At 34.4% G+C, this 17671-nt stretch overlaps 1 long non-coding RNA gene across 1 annotated transcript in view; it reads right to left on the bottom strand.

The window, feature by feature from the left end:
* LOC114692540 overlaps positions 1–15428 on the bottom strand; it is a 42962-nt gene extending 27534 nt beyond the window's left edge. The window contains exon 1 of the long non-coding RNA XR_003734440.2: positions 15181–15428. This is a non-coding gene — a long non-coding RNA (uncharacterized LOC114692540). The remainder of the gene's footprint in view (positions 1–15180) is intronic.
* Positions 15429–17671: the final 2243 nt, after the last annotated feature.

The raw sequence follows: 17671 nt of genomic DNA, 5'->3' as shown, positions 1-17671 counted from the left end.
TGAACTCATTCAACCATAATCATCTTCCTAAAAGGCTCCATCCTTAATAGATACATTGAGACTCAGTATTTCAGCATGAAACCCTTGACATAAATGATGGCATACTCATTTTGCAGCAAGCAAGCCTTGGTAAGCTTTAAGTTTAGTTAAAACAATGTAAATGTCTACCCTATGCAATTAGGGTTACTTAAATGGTTTTAAGAAGCCAATTGTTTTGCCTTTATTTTTAGAAACAACATGAATTCTAATCATCATTTTCTGTACTTCCTTTTCATTTAGTATAAATTAAGAGTTTATACTGAAGTTAAATAACAAGCAAACTTTGAAAATCTCAACTATTAAAGGCCATTGTATACCTTTTAAATAAAAGGAAGACAAGGGACTTAGAACAAATCGTCAAGAACTCAGAAACACAACTCCCAAGAAATAATATAAAGGAGAAAAAGAACATGTATATTCTTTAAGCATGTGGGATTTAATAGTTCAAGTGACTTGGATAAATTACACAAACCGTCAAGCAGCCATCTCCATGCCTAATGCTGGCAGGACAAGCTACAGCTTGTAAATATCAGTATCATCATAAATGTCATTGGATTCTAGAGAGTTGGACATTAATCAAATAATTCAGATTTCATAACTGTAGGCATTCTTTGGTAATAAGATTCTTCACATGTTTGGCTCTAATTGATCTCCTGGCAGAAGTTCATGGAAAAAAAAAAAAAAAAAAAAAAAAAAAAAAAAAAAAAAAAACCAGGAAGCATATGTTTTGCCTTTCACCTTGACACCTGGAAATTGATATGTCATTTTTACAATGTGATGCTGTACATCTTTTGTCACAATTGAAGGATGATTAATTTGACAATTCATCCCAGATTCCACATTATGTTTATGTGAATAAAATAACAGTATTTCAGGACCGTGGGCCTTTTGCAAATAGGAACTGCATGTGTGCACAGAGGTAGGGTCCTCTTATTGAGGTTTCTAGCACTAAAGAACTCCCAAGAAGCACACGGTATCCAGACAGGCTGAGCTCAGCATCTTTTTCAGGCATTTCAGATGTGCTGCTATGACTTCATTAACATAATTGATTAGGAACTAGGACATATTTAGTATTAATCAAGCTGTTTTTAGTGAAGCTGATTATGCCGCTCCTCTTGATGCACTATTTTGGTCTGGAACTTCCTTAGGAATAACTTGAAAGAAAATGGCTTTGTGTGAAATAGAAAATCTTGCAGTGGCACTGAAGTGTACCATTTGTTCTGTAGAATGTGGGTAAATTGTAGAAGTGTAAACATGTTACAATGTTAATGTTTTTAAAGTAGTGCCCTTTATAGAGATACTAGATAATTACTTTCGCTCAAGGAGTTTGGAAACAACTTAGAACTTTTTCAATAGAAGCCTAAAAGCTTGTCAACCTTGCAGATAAAACTCTACATATCTATAAAGATTTTTTTTATAAAAACAGTCTTTGTATTTTCATAACACCTTGACAATGAGTTTCTTGCAGCAGGTACTTGTTAGAGGGAAATCATTATACTTCCTATCTCAGGCCACTCATTTAATGTTGTGAAGTTGTACCTTGCCTTCCTTGATTACTGTGTTTTCTCTGGCACATGCTTTGCATGCTGCAATAAAGTTTTATTGTATTGAATATTGTTTTGAATATTGTTTTGAATATTGTTTTGAATTTTATTGTTTTGAACTAAATGCATATTAAATTATGTGCATTCTTTGATCTTTATAAAATATTGGCCTTGGCAGTATTGGGTACAATAGCTTTAAAGGGATCTTAACTAGTAATCAAATAAAATCATTTTTTGCAACTGTTATCAATGTTTATTTAAAACCTGACATTTCTCAACTAGCACTAATTTTAAAATGGAGCTAAATACAATATTAATTTCCATAATCTTTTAAAGTACATTAATTTTTGTTCTCACAGAGGCCCATAGATTCAAATGGTCACTGTAGTTATCCACAAATTATATAGAGATATAAGAATAATCACCTTTCCTCACTCAGAATAACTTTGTAATATCGCATTCCAGGTGGTATTACAACTTAGCATGGAAAACTTCTTACTCTCAAAATATTGGTGAGCATTTCCACCCACTTCTCCCAGGAAGACTTTCTCTGGAAGATTCAGGCTTTCTCTACTTTAACAGATTCCTTAGTAATTAAACAGGATAACTTCATTCAAAGTTGATCTCCATCTCCCTAGTCACTGTTAGAAAAAAAACTGTTTCCTAAAATCTTCAAATAAGTGAAATTACAAGATATGATCTCATTCATTTTTTAATCAATAATTGTAGTTACTTTCTTCTTTGACCTAATTCACCACAACTCTGTGAAACCCCTAGTTTTGATTATTGATCACTGAAGAATGGAAAGATACCTTTAAACAAATAGCAGATATATAATGTGAAATCACCAGGGCATTTCTATTGTAGCATGTGTGTGGAAAGAAGTTAAATTATACTTAAACTTCTTTTAAGTATCTCGTTATAAGCACACAATTTGAATAGTAGCTTTAATACATTAATCCTTGATATATAATTAGCACTAATCTTGATGTTATCATTGTAAAAATATTGTAACTTTTGTAATTTGTATGTAGATCAGAAAACTCTAGCGAGAAGACCAGGATCACACAACCCAACCTCAGCTCGGGTATTAATCACTTGCATGATCTTGACAGAACAATTAACATGTAACGACTTCCATCTCTTCACTTCTTCGCTTCAGAACTATGGAAGCTGGACTTAAGTGGAACCTGGTGTCTATTTTGACATTTCTACCCACATCTCTCTCTCTCTTTTTGTTTTTTCCCCCCAGGCAGATAGATTGGAAATAAGCTGTCTTAATAACAGATTGAAGTCTACAGGGCTTTGCTTTGTGATAACAGCCACTAGAGATGTGAAAGCACAGTTAACGATGTCTACAGAGAGGTTGATTTTGTCAGAACAACTATGAACCATTATGTATAAAGTAGAAAAGTGAGTTGAATATATCACAAAGGCTGCATGAGTTGGGAGAAGGCAAGCTATGAATGAGGCAGGATATATAGTGCTGCAAGATCTATTCTGGGTTAGAAAGAATAAGTAGTTAAAGTTATATAGATACAGAGGGAAAAGGAGTATCATATAAAAAGTATTATAATTTACCATTGGATGCATTTTAGGATAAGCTTCTAGAGGAGCTACCAATGCCTTATTTACAATTCTATTCAACCAAAGAACTTGGTCACCTCACGTTTTCTGTGACATACATCCTGTGGAGTACAAACTATAAAATAATAAAACACAAACGTAGCCTCTGTTTTATTCCATTAATTCTATGATACATGGGTTTCATTCAACTTTAGGCCAGAATGCTTTAGGAAAGAATTGATGATAAATAGTCTTGAGGGTTTAGAAGACAAGAGACATTTAGAAGGCTACTGCTCTAGGGGAAAATGTACTTTTATTCTAAAAGGGTTACATTTACAGTCAAAACAACTCCAGGAATTGAATATGATGTAATAATTTTAGGGGGAAGATCAAAGAAATCAAGGAAATTGCCTACGATAGCACAGATCTAAAAATGGCATAATTGTAATTTGAGGCCAGGTGTCTCTTAACAAGGCTCGTGCTTTTCCCATTATCTCTGAATGGCAATTAAGTGTTAGGGCTCCATATAATTGCTAAAGCTCTTATCTGACTTGGGTAAATGAATGACATTAGGCATGAGAATAGGTTTTGAGAGGTAGTAAGATCAATTTTGATCTGGCTCGGTGTATCATTGTGCCCGGGTCACTCAAATATGTGAATTCATGAGCTTAGAGAATGAAATATTTATGAATGTCTGAGTAGAGTTATGGTGGAGCATTCCAGGCATAGCTCAAACTGGAAACTCCTATCAACCTTTAGCCTGAAGAGGCAGAGCAATGGAGATATTTACAATACCAGAAATGCTTGTGACTAGAAAAGAGAATCAAAATTTGAACATCTGCATGTTATGACCTTCAGTAAGAGAACTTAACTATCAACACTGCAAATGGTAAATGTAATAATTTCAGTAAAGCAGAGAATGCGGAATAAATGTCCAGTTATTTCTCTTTTTTAAAATATGAGCTATCTATCCTCATCTCTCTCTCTCTCTCTCTCTCTCCCTCCTCTCTCTCTCTCTCTCTCTCTCTCTCTTTCTCTCTCTCTCTCTCTCTCTCTCTCTCTCTTCTCTCTCTCTCTGGTTTTTGAGACAGGGTCTTTCTATATCATCCTGGCTGTCCTGGAACTTGCTATGTAGCCCAGGCTGGCCTCAACTCACAGAGATACACCTGGTTGTGCCCCTAGAGTGCTGCGATTAAAGGTGTGCACCACCATACCTGACCTTTCCTATGATCTCTTGATACAATTGCCCAGAGTCCTGAACTACCAGCATGCAGAGGACCTGCATGTTGATAGGTATCATTTATATAAAAGTCACTGTGGAGACTGGACCTGTAAAGTATAAGAAGTCTTTACTACGTGTTTGGCAGGAAGTTGAGCTGGGTTTACCCACATAAACACCTCCAATGGGTAATAGTGTAATATAGGAATGTGGAGAAAGAAAGGTGGTACTGATAGTGGAATTATCAGTTCAATTCAAGCACATTTTTTTTGAAGAGAGCTATGAAGATCTCAGATCTATGACAGTATTGTTAGATCAAATGTTATGACAAAAATCCTTTTTAGAGAACATGTTGTATTGCTGTCCTGCATCTTCACATGATCAAGACCCTCTAATTTTGGTTTTTTGTTTTTTTCTTTTTTTTCTTTTTTTTTTTTTTTTTTTTTGAGACAGAGTTTTTCTGTATAGTTTTGGGGCCTGTCCTTGATCTTGCTCTGTAGATCAGGCTGGCCTTGACCTCACAGAGATCTGCCTGGTTCTGTTGTTTGTTTTTAAGAGGTGTTAATCTCTTAGTTGAGTTATTCTCTATTTCTTTATCCAGATAGAAGGGCATTTCAAAGAACATTTATCAATCAACCATGGGAAAAAATTATCCCCAAAACACTCATATAAAGCTTAATTGCAAATAAACCTACAAAGTAGGTGAATCATGGATATGTATCCTCTAAGTACAGACTACATCCATGAAATGTGTGAAAATGTGAGGAAAACTGTTGATTTAATCTGGATTCTCCAGAGAAATGCAGAACTGAAAATCTTACTGGAAATGTATCTATCTATCTATCTATCTATCTATCATCTATCTATCTACCTATCAATCATCAACCTATAAATCTATCTGTTTTGAGACAGATTAATTTTAAAGAGTTGCTTCTTGAAAATATTACTGCTTACAAGTCCCAAGTTTCTAGAACTTGTAGGTAGACTAGGTATTCAGGTAATCTTGTTAAAGCACTGAGTATAAAGGAGTTTGGTAATGAAATTCCTATTCAAGAGGCTTTAGATATTTTTCTCAAAACTTCCAACTAGCTGCCAGAGGCCCAATTCATCCACATCATGGAGATGATTCATTTTACCCGGATTCCTGATTCAAAATCACCATCTTAAAATAGCTAGATTGAAAAAAAATAAATAAAATAGCTAGATTGCTTGTTATCTTATCTTGCTAAGATAATACATCAAATTAACCATTGTGAGTATCATTGGAGGGCAATATGAGAAGGGATTAGGAATGTAACTCAAAAAGGCAACATTTGCCTAATACACACAAGGCCTTAGGTTCAAACCTAACATTAAAATACTAAATGAAACAAAGAAACAGAAAAAAGAAAGTAAAAAATGAAACACAAAGAGAAAGCTGAGGATGGAATAATGTGAAGGAAATAAAAGTTACAACATTTACAGGTGCTACAGAGATGAATAGAACAAAGATAAAATAGGCATCATTCATACAAAATGATTATAACCTGTTATTGAGTGTAAATTTTCCCTCTCACACATGTGCTTCAGGGCACATTTGGGACTGAACTGAAGGTCCAAACATAAAGCCGATTACTATGTCTTAATTTCTCAGTGACTCCCACGACCATGGTGGTGATTTTAAACTAAATTATTTTGAAGGTCTGTTCTGTCTTGAAACTTTTATATGTATTAAATTTTGCCTCTTACACTCTGAAACAAACTGCATGATAATGAGTAATACTCAAAAAAAATTCATGTTATTTCTCTGAGATGTAATCCTTCCAATATTTCAGAGTTAATAATTTTAAACTTTATTTTGTGATGAATTTACATTCACAGAAAATTTTTTGTACACATTTCAACAAACTTCCTCTAATATTAGTGGCATACAACCATTGTCTACTTACTAAAACTAAGAAAATTACATTGGCATAGCCATGTTAATTGAATTATACATTCATTTGACTTTCATTTTCAAATGTTTATGGATGATTAAAAATAATGCCTACATTGATAGTGGAGTAATGAACTATTCACAGATTTTTCTTTCCCACTCTAAATTCTAAACAATATTTTAAAATTTCTCTGGTCAATTCTGTTTATGTTGTGTTCTCAGAATGTTATTAGTAAGCATATAAAAATTACTTCACATTTGAATAGGCAAGATTTAATTCCCAGGGAAAAAAAGCATATAATCTGAAGGATGTGGCAAAAGATCAAAAGAAGGGGAAGGGAGGTACAGATAGGCTGAAGTAACTTCCATTGGTATTTTGAAAAAAAGAAGATTATTAAGAAAAAGGTAGTAAAAGAGTTGCATACAAGGGTTTTCTGGACAGATGAAACCAGAAAAGTTCAGAAAGTAAAAGCAAAAATAAAATGGAATTACATCCAAGTGAGGTCCTTGTTCTGCACAAAGACTAAACAATCATCAAATATATAGACAACTTGTAAAATAGAAAAAGGACTGCCTTGTAACTATGCATGTGATGGAGGATTAATATCCATCATATGTAAGGAATTGCAATAGCTAAAAAGAAATCCACTAAAATACACTATAAATGGGTAATGCACATTTCTCAAAGTAAGATAAACAAATGCCAAGCAGCTATGTAGCAAATGCTCATCACATAAATCACCATGGAAATTTAAATCAAAACCACAATTAGACATCTTCATTCATCTGTGAATGCTTTTATCTAAAAGAAAAATGATAACAAGTAACAGTGAGGCCGTGGGAAAGGGAACCTTTATATACTGTTGGTGGGGAATTATATAAATACAGTGTTATGGAAAGTGTAGGTGTTCCTTCTAAAAATTATAATATATGAACCAACTATATATTAACTATATGAACCAACAATTTGACTACTGAACACACACACACACGTATATGTGAAAAGAAGTATATATATATATATATATATATAGTTATATGGAATTATATACACACACACACACATATATATTTGAAATGAAATCAGTATCATCAAGAGTCACATGTACTTTAATGTTTACTGAGAAAATGATCACAATAAATGAGATGTAGAGTCAACCCAAGCAGATGATGAAGAGATGAAGATTATGTAGTCTATGGTCTCTTCTACTTAGCCTTCTTAAGGTTCGAACCAGTATACACAAATACAAATATGCATGTGACTACAATGAACTAAAGAAGAGGATGTGGATTTGAAGGACAGTGAAGAGCAATGTACAGGAGGGTTTGGAGGGAAAAAAGGGAAGGGAGAAATGCTGTATTTCAATTATAATCTCAAAAAGAAACAAACAAATACTGGAACCAATATTCTAAAATGCTCATCCATTGCTTTTTAGATATGATATTGAGTATTAGTTTTCTTTTTCCCTTCTGCATTTTGCACTATAAAAATGACCAAAGAGAAAGTTAAAGATGATACGGTGTGTTGGTCAGTTTTTGTCAACATGACACAAACTAGAGTCACTTAGGAAGAAGGAACCTCCACTGATGAATTTCTACCATCACATTGGCCTGTAGATGTGACCATGGGTTGTGTTCTTGATTGACGATGTATGTGTGAGGGCCCATCCCATTGTGAGTAGTGCATGGGGCCTGGACCATAAAAAAACAAAAACAAATAAACAAACAAAAAAACTGAGAAAGGCATAATGAACAAGAGAGTAAGCAACATTCTTCTATGGTCTCTTCTTTAGGCCCAGTCTCCAGATTCCTGGTTTAAGTTTCCTGCCTGACTTACCTCACAATAGACTGTGACCTAGAAATTGTAAGATGAAATAAAACCCTTTTCTCCCTAAGTTAGCTTTGGTTAATGTTTTGCCATAGCCAAAAAATAAAAGGACAGGTAGTTTTTATAACAGAATGAATAGGATTTTCTATCAGTTTCTCACTGTAGAATTCAGTTTAGAATCTTTGGGGGTAACAAATTTTGCTCATATTTTTTTTTAATAAAGAAGGAAGTGGATTCCTTTAAAGTTCTTGTTTACCTGTACAATAGAAAATCAAGGTGTGTGTTTACTCTTATATTGGTTTAATATAAATGTTTTCCCCTATTATGCAAGCTGATGGTAAATGCTGTTACTCTTCCTTGATAATCAATGAGAAAAGTAGCCACACCTTTGTAACTTTTTCTGTTCTGGTCAAATGCAATAAAGTACCTAGGAACTGTTTAAACAGTGAAAAATATGTGATATTTCAATTAAGTGGAGTGTGTGATGCTACAGGAATAAACCTTAAGGTAAAGATACACACACACACACACACACACACACAACACAACACACATATATATATATATATATATATATATATATATTCCTACTTTAGTATACTCTATAGGAGATGATGAAATGTATGTAGTTCATAAGTTAAAATGAAGTTGAATTTGACATACTAAAACAATTGCAACATGAAAAATTGAATTCTTATAATAGGCATTTAATTCCACTTTAAGAATTAATATCCATTAAGCATATTTTTAAAAACTGAAAGGCTTCAATTAAACCTTAAACCATTCTCATAAATATTCTAAAGTCATGTCATATTAAAAAATAACGATTGAGTATCTCTGATGTATTTTAGTAAATCAAATTCAAATTTCTCAGAGGTCTAGTATAAAAATGACAATATCTTTGAAATAGTATTCTAATGTGAATTTTGACTATTAGTTATAACTAACTTGTACTCATTATAGCAATACTTCAGTGATGAGAAGAAAAAGCTTGATTTTTTTAATGCACTTAAGCATTCTTGACATTTCAAACATAATGAAGGACATTCACAGTCCACTTCCAATTACTGACAAATGTAGAACAATAAGGAAAATACAGAAAAAAAGTAATCTCATTTAGGAGATATGATGCTGAAAATGACAAGCTGTTAGAAAAGCTTCTTGTGTTTATGGTTTCCTTATCCCCATGAAGAAAAGAAAATGCTTTGTCAATGTTTACAACACAACATCTTGAAGAAGTAATGAATCTGCATAAAACTTAAATCGTTTAAAAGAGAGTCTCAGAATAACAGCGTCATGAAACAATAAAAAGGAACAACTGTACTTTATAGAGTTTCTTGATAAGATAAATGCGAGTGGATTGGCAGCTGCTTGCTTTAGACGAGCCAAGCAAACTTTAATTGAGCCTTTTTCTTTGGACATTTTAAAACCTTAGTGGAAAAGTGAGAGGTAAAGTATCTCTCTCACTGCCCTTCACCCATTTTCTATCATTGGCTCATATTTGTTTAGAAAATGAAAACAAAACAAAAAAAAAAAAAAACACATGTGGCAACTTTCATCCTTATAATTGTAACAGACCCAATATTAATGCAATCAGTATTCTTAAAAGTCCTCTCTATTTTTTGAAAGAATCAGGGGAAAAGCTGTTCATTTTAAACATTAAGTTTAATTGATACAGACATTTTGTGATTTATAATGCATTAAATTATTCTTCCTTTTGAACTCTTTTTTTGTATTAAAAACTCAGTAATAGAAAACACAACTTATTAGGTCAAAGAATTTTCATTGGGATTGAATAAAAAGTACTAGTTACACAATGAAGGAAGTGTGAGATAACACTTTTTTCCCTGTCTTTGCCTCAGTAAGTGTGCAAGCACAGTGAAAATTTTCACTTTACATATTACAGGGTGCAGAAGGCAGTTTGTGTTTTTCCTTAAATTTATACCCATGTTCTGTCATTTACATAAAATTTGAAATTCTATGCAACCTCCCTTGAGCCCATATTCTCACTAGCTATAAGTATACACATATTTACCTATCAATTAAGAATATTCTAACGTATCCAAGCTCATGTCCTTTTTGTATTAGCAAAGTTTCCTATCATCTTGAGCTTATAATTGCTCTAACCCAAACTATAACATTTTAAAACTTTCCTTTAATGATAAAATATGTAATTAATTTAGACTCCTTTTATCCCAATACACTTCAGGCTCACAGAAAAAAATATAATATGATACCATGAGCGAAATTAGATTTAAATTACAAAGAAGCAGAGTCCTTTAGGATATTTACTTCATGAGACCTGAAGTTCCCAGCTTGTAGATATAAGTCACAAGATATCACTGCATAACTTCAATACTGCATCTGTGTGAGCTGTAAGGCTTGGAATACACAAGCCATAGCAGGGTTCCACACAGCATCTAGCCTCAGGCTGAGAGTTCCCCTCAGGTATAGCTGGTTTTCCTCTCTCTGCCTTCCTGGGCTGAACCTCTGCCCTTTTCTCTCAAAGACTGTAATGTCATTGTGAACTTTCTCTTCTCACTTTGCTTCTCACATCAGGAGTCAAAGCTTTCTAAAAATCCCTGATCCTTGCAGCTGGTTCAGCATAAGATTAAATAAGTATTTATTCATTTCAATGACTAAATGGCATAGCTAAAAGTCTTTGAGTAGCCATTGGAAATTGTTAAGGAATTACAGTTGGTAGTTACTTGTTAATAATGAGAACTGCTTTCCATGGATAATTCAGCCATTACTAAAGAAAATTGAAGGCAAAGAAAATGGATTTGGGTTCCAAAAGGCCAGCTCAGTTATGGCAGATAACTCAAGTGAAGTCCTCAATCTAAAGACCCTTGCTGTCAGAGTAAAAATGGCATTGCAAAGTAATGTCTCTCATTATGTCATATATTTTTTTCTTTGGAGAGCCCCAGTTAAAATTCAAAGGAAAAAATTAATGATGAACCACAACAAAAGAACATTCACACTGACTTTTCCCTAACTCTTCCTTATCATCTCATCACATAATCCAATGGGGGTACTTGACACCACCCAGAAGCAAAGCCTCCCCCATGCCATCACCTAAACATGGAACTTATGTGCTTAATGTATCCTAGTACTGTCCTATGCTACTGTGAGAAGAAATATTGTCGCATAAGCCACTATATTCCACATGATGGGCCACAGTAGAACCCTGCCCCCAATCTTGCACCCTGCCTGTATGCAGTCCTCCACTGTATTTTCTATGTATCTAGCACGCTTCAGTTTCAAAGTCTCAGCAGGTGTGTTACTTCTTGACAAATAGCCCAAGCACTCCTAGCTTTTATTTTCTCTAGTTTTTTTTTTTTTAATATCACCATGAAGAATGATTTACCCATGATCAACCCTAATGAAAACAATGCTTTGTCATACGTTCAGATTCCTTAATCTGCTAAAAACAAGTGTAATAGTTTAAGTTGCCAAATTGAGGGATCTTGGAAAAGGCACTCTCAGTTGAAGAACTGAGTCAGTCAAATGGCCTTTAGGAATGTCTATCGGGTGATTTGTGGATTATAGATTGATGTAGGAGGGCCCAACATAATGTGGGTGGTATGATCCCTAGGCAGGTGGACAAATAAATCCTTCCCTTTACCAAATTGTCTTTAGACATGGTTTTTATGACAGCAACATCAAAGCAAAGTAGGATATTATGTCGCTTTTTTCTAATTCTTATCATCACCATACAACATTATATATCTTTTTTCCAGACAGGATTTGTCTGTGTGTAGCCCTAGATGTTCTAGAACTCATTCTGTAGACCAGGCTGGCCTTGCACTCACAAGGTCTGAATTTCTCTTCTACCCAAGTGATGGTATTAAAAGCATGAGTGACCATGGCCCAGAAAACATTATATATCTTAAGCACCTCTTTTGCTGAAAAGCTTTGTGAATACAGACAGTATATAATGGCTACTTACAACTCTAAAGATTTTTAATGTAATCTATTTCCAGTAAAACTGATTAATAAGTGAAAGATTATGTGAATTTCATTTGAAGTTAGGAATTAAGTAATGATAAATTTAAATACATTCCAAGTCCTTTCCCTATAATTTACAGTTAAAGTTGGAAGGTCTACAATGTACTCAACAGTTGCATTAGACAATGAGCAATTATTAGACTTTCCACATTGTTTTATTTACAGGGTATGGGGGTATAGGATAAGAAAGCGTGGAAGTCATTGATCTGAATTCTCTTCTTGACCTTTTCTAGTTACATGATTTCGGCCATCTGCTTTGAGATACTAAATTTCAGTTCATCCTTCTGTAAATGGTAACTAACAAACCATAACCAAATGACAGCCAGAAGTTTACTTCTTTATCACATCACAGCTATGCTGTAAACAGATATACTTCTATATGTGTATATTTTTTCCCTGAGGTTTCTCAGGAAGAACTATTTTAGACACACACTTCTTGAATGCAGAAAGATAGATAATTTGTACTTACAAAAATCAATAAAACTCACACCTAGAAAAATACTAAAGATTATATGTACTCACATTTCTATTATTTATCAAATGCTGGTCATTATTTTCATTGTACGTTTAATAGCTACTTTGTTCCAGATATTTTAGTTCAATTATCTCCAATCCTCACAGCAAAACAGCACGGTATGGCTTGTTAGTTACCTGATATTTAGTTTGTCAAAGTACATGTCCAATATTATACAACCAGGAAAGGTCAAAAACAGAATTAAGACCAAGGACAGTGTGCATTCTTCTTTATCCTACACCCTGGAGATAACAATGGCATAAAGTCTAATAACTGCTCATATGATTGAGCTCATCTCCTTTTATGCTATTTTCCATCGTCATGCTATGAACTGGGTTGCAGGCCAATCTCTACCACTCCAGAGAAACAAGGTGCCAGTGACAAGGAATGCTGGAACAGCTTGTCATGGAAGGAGTGGGACCAGATTTGACAGGAAGCAAAAATATACTAATCCAGGCCCTGCAGCGATGAAAAACATTCCACTGCCATGTCGTGTTCATGCAAATCTCTGTACTAAAAGACTTGGGGAAGCAAGCAAAACAGAAGACACAATTGAAACTATTTGCATTCACTTCTTACTTTTGCTAGAAACCAGCGTATTAGAAACCTTTACAACTATAGTTAACTATTGTATGTTTTCTGGCTGGAAGGCATACAAACATTTAAAATGAAGAGAAAAGCTTATTGTAAGTAAGGCCTTAGGGAGTGAAAAGTAAGTCTTTTAATTTTTCTTTCATCCGACGTTAATTTATGCAGAAGCTAATAACATTTTTGTTGGCTCAGAGCCTCAAGTGGTAACAAGGACCCTCTTCCCAACAACAGCCTTTCCCATGATCTTGGCCAGATAGAAACGTCACTTCAAGACTTAGGACCATTTGGTCAGAGAAAGACAATGTGCGGACATGTCCGTCTCTTACACATACGTGTAATTGCTAACTATTTGAAAACTAATATCATTAAAGGCTGTAACCCTTCTCTAGCTGTTGCAAACAAAACAATAAACACATTAGGAGACAAGACTAGGAGAAATGTCTGTATGAATGCATAGTCACATGGGAAGGGAATTGTTGAATGATGAGGAAGAAAATGTCTGAATAAGGAGAGTCTTCATAAAAGAAACATGGGTTATTTTTATGCCCCAGTAAGACATAATTAAATTTCTGTGACTTTTGTAAATGAAAAATTTTATATCTTTGCTACTGATCACCTACAAAACAGACAACAGTGCATGAGAAATGCAGAATTGTTGGAAGCTGATGTTTTATATGAAATTCCCCACAAATACAGTAAGTCCCATAATGATAGCTTAAAGGTCTAATTCATAAAAGCATTATTAAAGTACATTATTTATATCTACCTTTTAGGACTTCTACTCTTATTCATGAGTCTCAATGTATATGGCTATAATCGCAGGCAGGGTGTATAATGGAAACATTAATTCAATCTGAACTTAGGCAAGAATACTGTACTGCCATAATAAAATCCCAGTTATATCAATTCAAAGCATGGGATTCATTGCACAAGAACATTCTCTTTTAAAAACTTGAAAAGAACAGCTTACACCTCACGGCCTCAAACATCTTCTTCAACTGTGAAGTTCAGTGCACCGTTGACTAATTGGTGCAGACTTTCTAATGAAATATTTATTCCTCCGCAGTAGGAAATGTAGATTCAGGTACTGACTTGTGATCATATGGTAGCTGTGGCATTATTAGTATGGTCTTAGAAATATTTGCAAGTCCTTATATTTAATTGGCCTCTTTTCTGACTCATGATATCAGATGATAATACTTAGCAAATGCCTTTTCAATTACTTGGTATTTTTTTTTTATTAACTTAGCAATACGGGAAATGCCCTGCTGCATTTAGCTTCTCCCAGAGAAGAAACCAAATGTAATAATACTTTAAAATATCTTTATTCAAAATTTTAAATATACTTTGCTTATGCGTAAACCTTGTGGAAAAGGCAAGGTGAATTTTAATTGCCTTATCTCTAACTCTGGAATGATAAAAATTTGCCTTCTCAACTTTCTCCTTCAGACTGAACAAGCTGCAGAAGTACTCTGTAGACACATTTAGACAAAGTGCGAATGTGTCTCCTTGCAATGTTAGATTATCTCAGGGAGCAGTGGAAAGGGGCTCTTTATAAATTATGCTTCCAACACTAAAACAAAGTGTTAGCTTTGATCTTGTAGGTAACAAGGCTCTGTACCTGAGGGGATGAATTAATTCCTGTATTTAATTAGACGCAGTTCTTAGACAACTTAAGCATTCATCTTAGAATTGCACATTGGATATCCTCACTCAGCATGGTAAAAATCTCATGATAATTCTGACAAATGAAAAACTTAGACCACGTCAGTTCCTGAAAATGACAGACAAGTGACAAAGAGAAAGCTATTTCAAATACATGATAAATAATTCTACCAACTGAAGGTAAAAATCAGTTTGCAATGTTAAGAAATCTTTAAGCCTAAAGTCACAGAATTTCATGGCAGCAACTGGATGCAAGCACTTGGTTTTGTTATTTGAAATGAGTAGACTTACCAGGAAAAATGCCCCAGGAAGTCCCAGGTATAGCTGGCCAGCCCTTGATTTTTCTTCTTGGTCCCAGTCACACCGAAGCATCTTCAGATATCCGAAACAGGCATCTTCCAGGAAACTTAATGGACATAATTTTGCATGGCAGTTTAATGGAACCACACATAATTTTGCGTGGCATTTAGACTTACTACAACCTCATGTAGCTGAGCACTCTGGATTGTGCAACTGCTCAGAAAGGGTAGTGAAAGTAACATCCTTGCCACCCTGCCACGCAAATGTCATCAGCTCTAAATATCTGTTGACAAGAGCCAGTGCTGGGAGAAAAAAAAAAAAAAACTCAGAATGGCCTAACACAGTGGTTCTCAACTTTCCTAATGTTCCAACTCTTTAATACAATTCTTCATATTGTGGTGACCCCCAACCATAAAATTATTTTCATTGCTACTTCATAACTGTAATTTTGCTACTTTTATGAATTGTAAATTGTAATGTGACTATCTTTTTTTATAGTCTGAGACAACCCCTGAGAAAGGGTCATTTGATCCCCCCAAAGGTTGCAACAGGCTGAGAAACACTGGTCTAACATTATTTTTTAATAAAATAAGTATATGAATAGAACAAAAAATTTACCTAGAGTTGAGCAAGACACTGTGAGGGATGCTTGATGACACTGTCTAGCTTTGACGGGATTACTCTTATTTTTAAAATGGGGAAGAGTTGGTATCAGTTTGAGGCTTGTTGTGGAGTCCCAAGGTGCCTGGAGGCATACCCCAGTCAGCAGCGATCCTTTCAATTGGTTCCTTCCTTAATGAGTTTCCTTAATGGGAATGGTTTCAATTTCTTCTCCAGAAAAAGAAGAGGAGGCAAAGAAAGCAGAGAAGAAAGTTACTTCTGAAACAAAAAAGAAAGGTAAGGAACAGAAAAGCTATCTAAAACCTGAATCAAATAGTAGTTTTGGAGCATGGCTGGCAAAGTTACTGTTTTCTCAGAAAGAGTTTCCCTTGAATGTCATTGTCATTGAAGACACTCAGGATTTTTCAAACATTCCAAAATAAAATTAGAATTGAAAAAAATATTTAAAACCCTTTATTTGCATATTCATTTAAAAATAAGATTTCTCTGTTTAGCTCAGCCTGTTCTGGAACTCATGATCCCTCTGCCTCAGAGACCTGAAATTCCAAGGCTGCACCACATTGCCTGGTCCTAAACCCATTTGTTAAAAATGTGGTATTTTTCTTTTCATTTTCTGGAGTGACTGCTCATTATATATAGTGTATATACATGTGTGTAATGAAGATTATTATTTAGTTCTTTGATTTTTATTAAAAACAACCATCAAAAGGTCGAATTATTTAAACAGTGGGAAAAATTCATGGAATAGTTTGCTAGAACATTCTTCTTCTTTTCTTTTCTCGATACTTGTTTGCTAATATTTATTTGATAATATCAAATGATTTTCAGAGAGTTAAAAATTTCTAATATATTTCCATGACCAGATATCTCAGGTCACACTCAATCTATTCCTTTTAATATATTTCAGGAAACTATTCAGTAATTCTACAGTAATTAATAATGTATTTAATATTTCTAATTTTGTTAAAGATCTGTTCTCCTTATCAAATTATGCTCCTTCACAGCTAGATAGCACACCTAAGCTCAGAGTGTGTTTGGAGGGGAATAGTATGTCCATTTGTGGCAGGACTTATGGCTTGGACTTACAATTCTCTCTGCAAAGTAAACTGGTGCCTTAATGATAGTCATGTGTACTCTGAACATACATGAATGAATTAGTTAGAGGCTTATAATTTTCTTACTTTACCAGCAGAAAAAGGAGAAGCCAAAAAGAAAAGTGAGAAGGAACCTAGCACTGATGTGAAAAGCAAAGGTATTATTCTTTCTCTGCTTCCTTCCATTGCCTTCAGAGATTTAGCCCATGAATGATCTTGGTGCATTTGTACATGGCTCAGATATATGTACTCACATCTATCCACGTGTATTCTGCCAATGTAAAATGTGATCAAAAGTTAAATACACATTAAGGTCATTACTCAAGGCTACTGCAATATGTGTGAGTGGTCAAAACTCCACTTGAAATTTAACTCTGGGGTCTGGAGAGGCTCAGAGGTTGCTCATTGGCAGCTCTTCCAGAGATCCTGAGTTCATTTCCCAGCAACCATATAAGGCTCACAGCCATCTATAGTGGGATCTGATGTCCTCTTCTTGCATGCAGGTATACATGCAGATGGAGCACTACACGCATAAAATAAATAAATAAATCTTTAAAAAATTATTAAAAAAGAAATTTAACTCTGCTGAAAAGAAAAGCAGGAGAGTGGGTAAGAGCTGACATGGAGGAAGTCAGATATACTAGCCTCACGCAAAGAAAAATAAACTTTCTTACATGTTCATGTATGGTGGTATTTTATTTGTACTGAAATGTGATTTTTATTGTATGTTAATAAATAAAGTTGCCCAGGGATCAGAGTTATTAGAT

The sequence above is a fragment of the Peromyscus leucopus genome, chromosome 8a (genome assembly GCF_004664715.2).
Source record: "Peromyscus leucopus breed LL Stock chromosome 8a, UCI_PerLeu_2.1, whole genome shotgun sequence".
In the NCBI taxonomy this organism is placed as follows: Eukaryota; Metazoa; Chordata; class Mammalia; order Rodentia; family Cricetidae; genus Peromyscus; species Peromyscus leucopus.
Note: the sequence above shows the minus strand (reverse complement) of the source record. Positions and strands in the feature narration are given on the sequence as shown.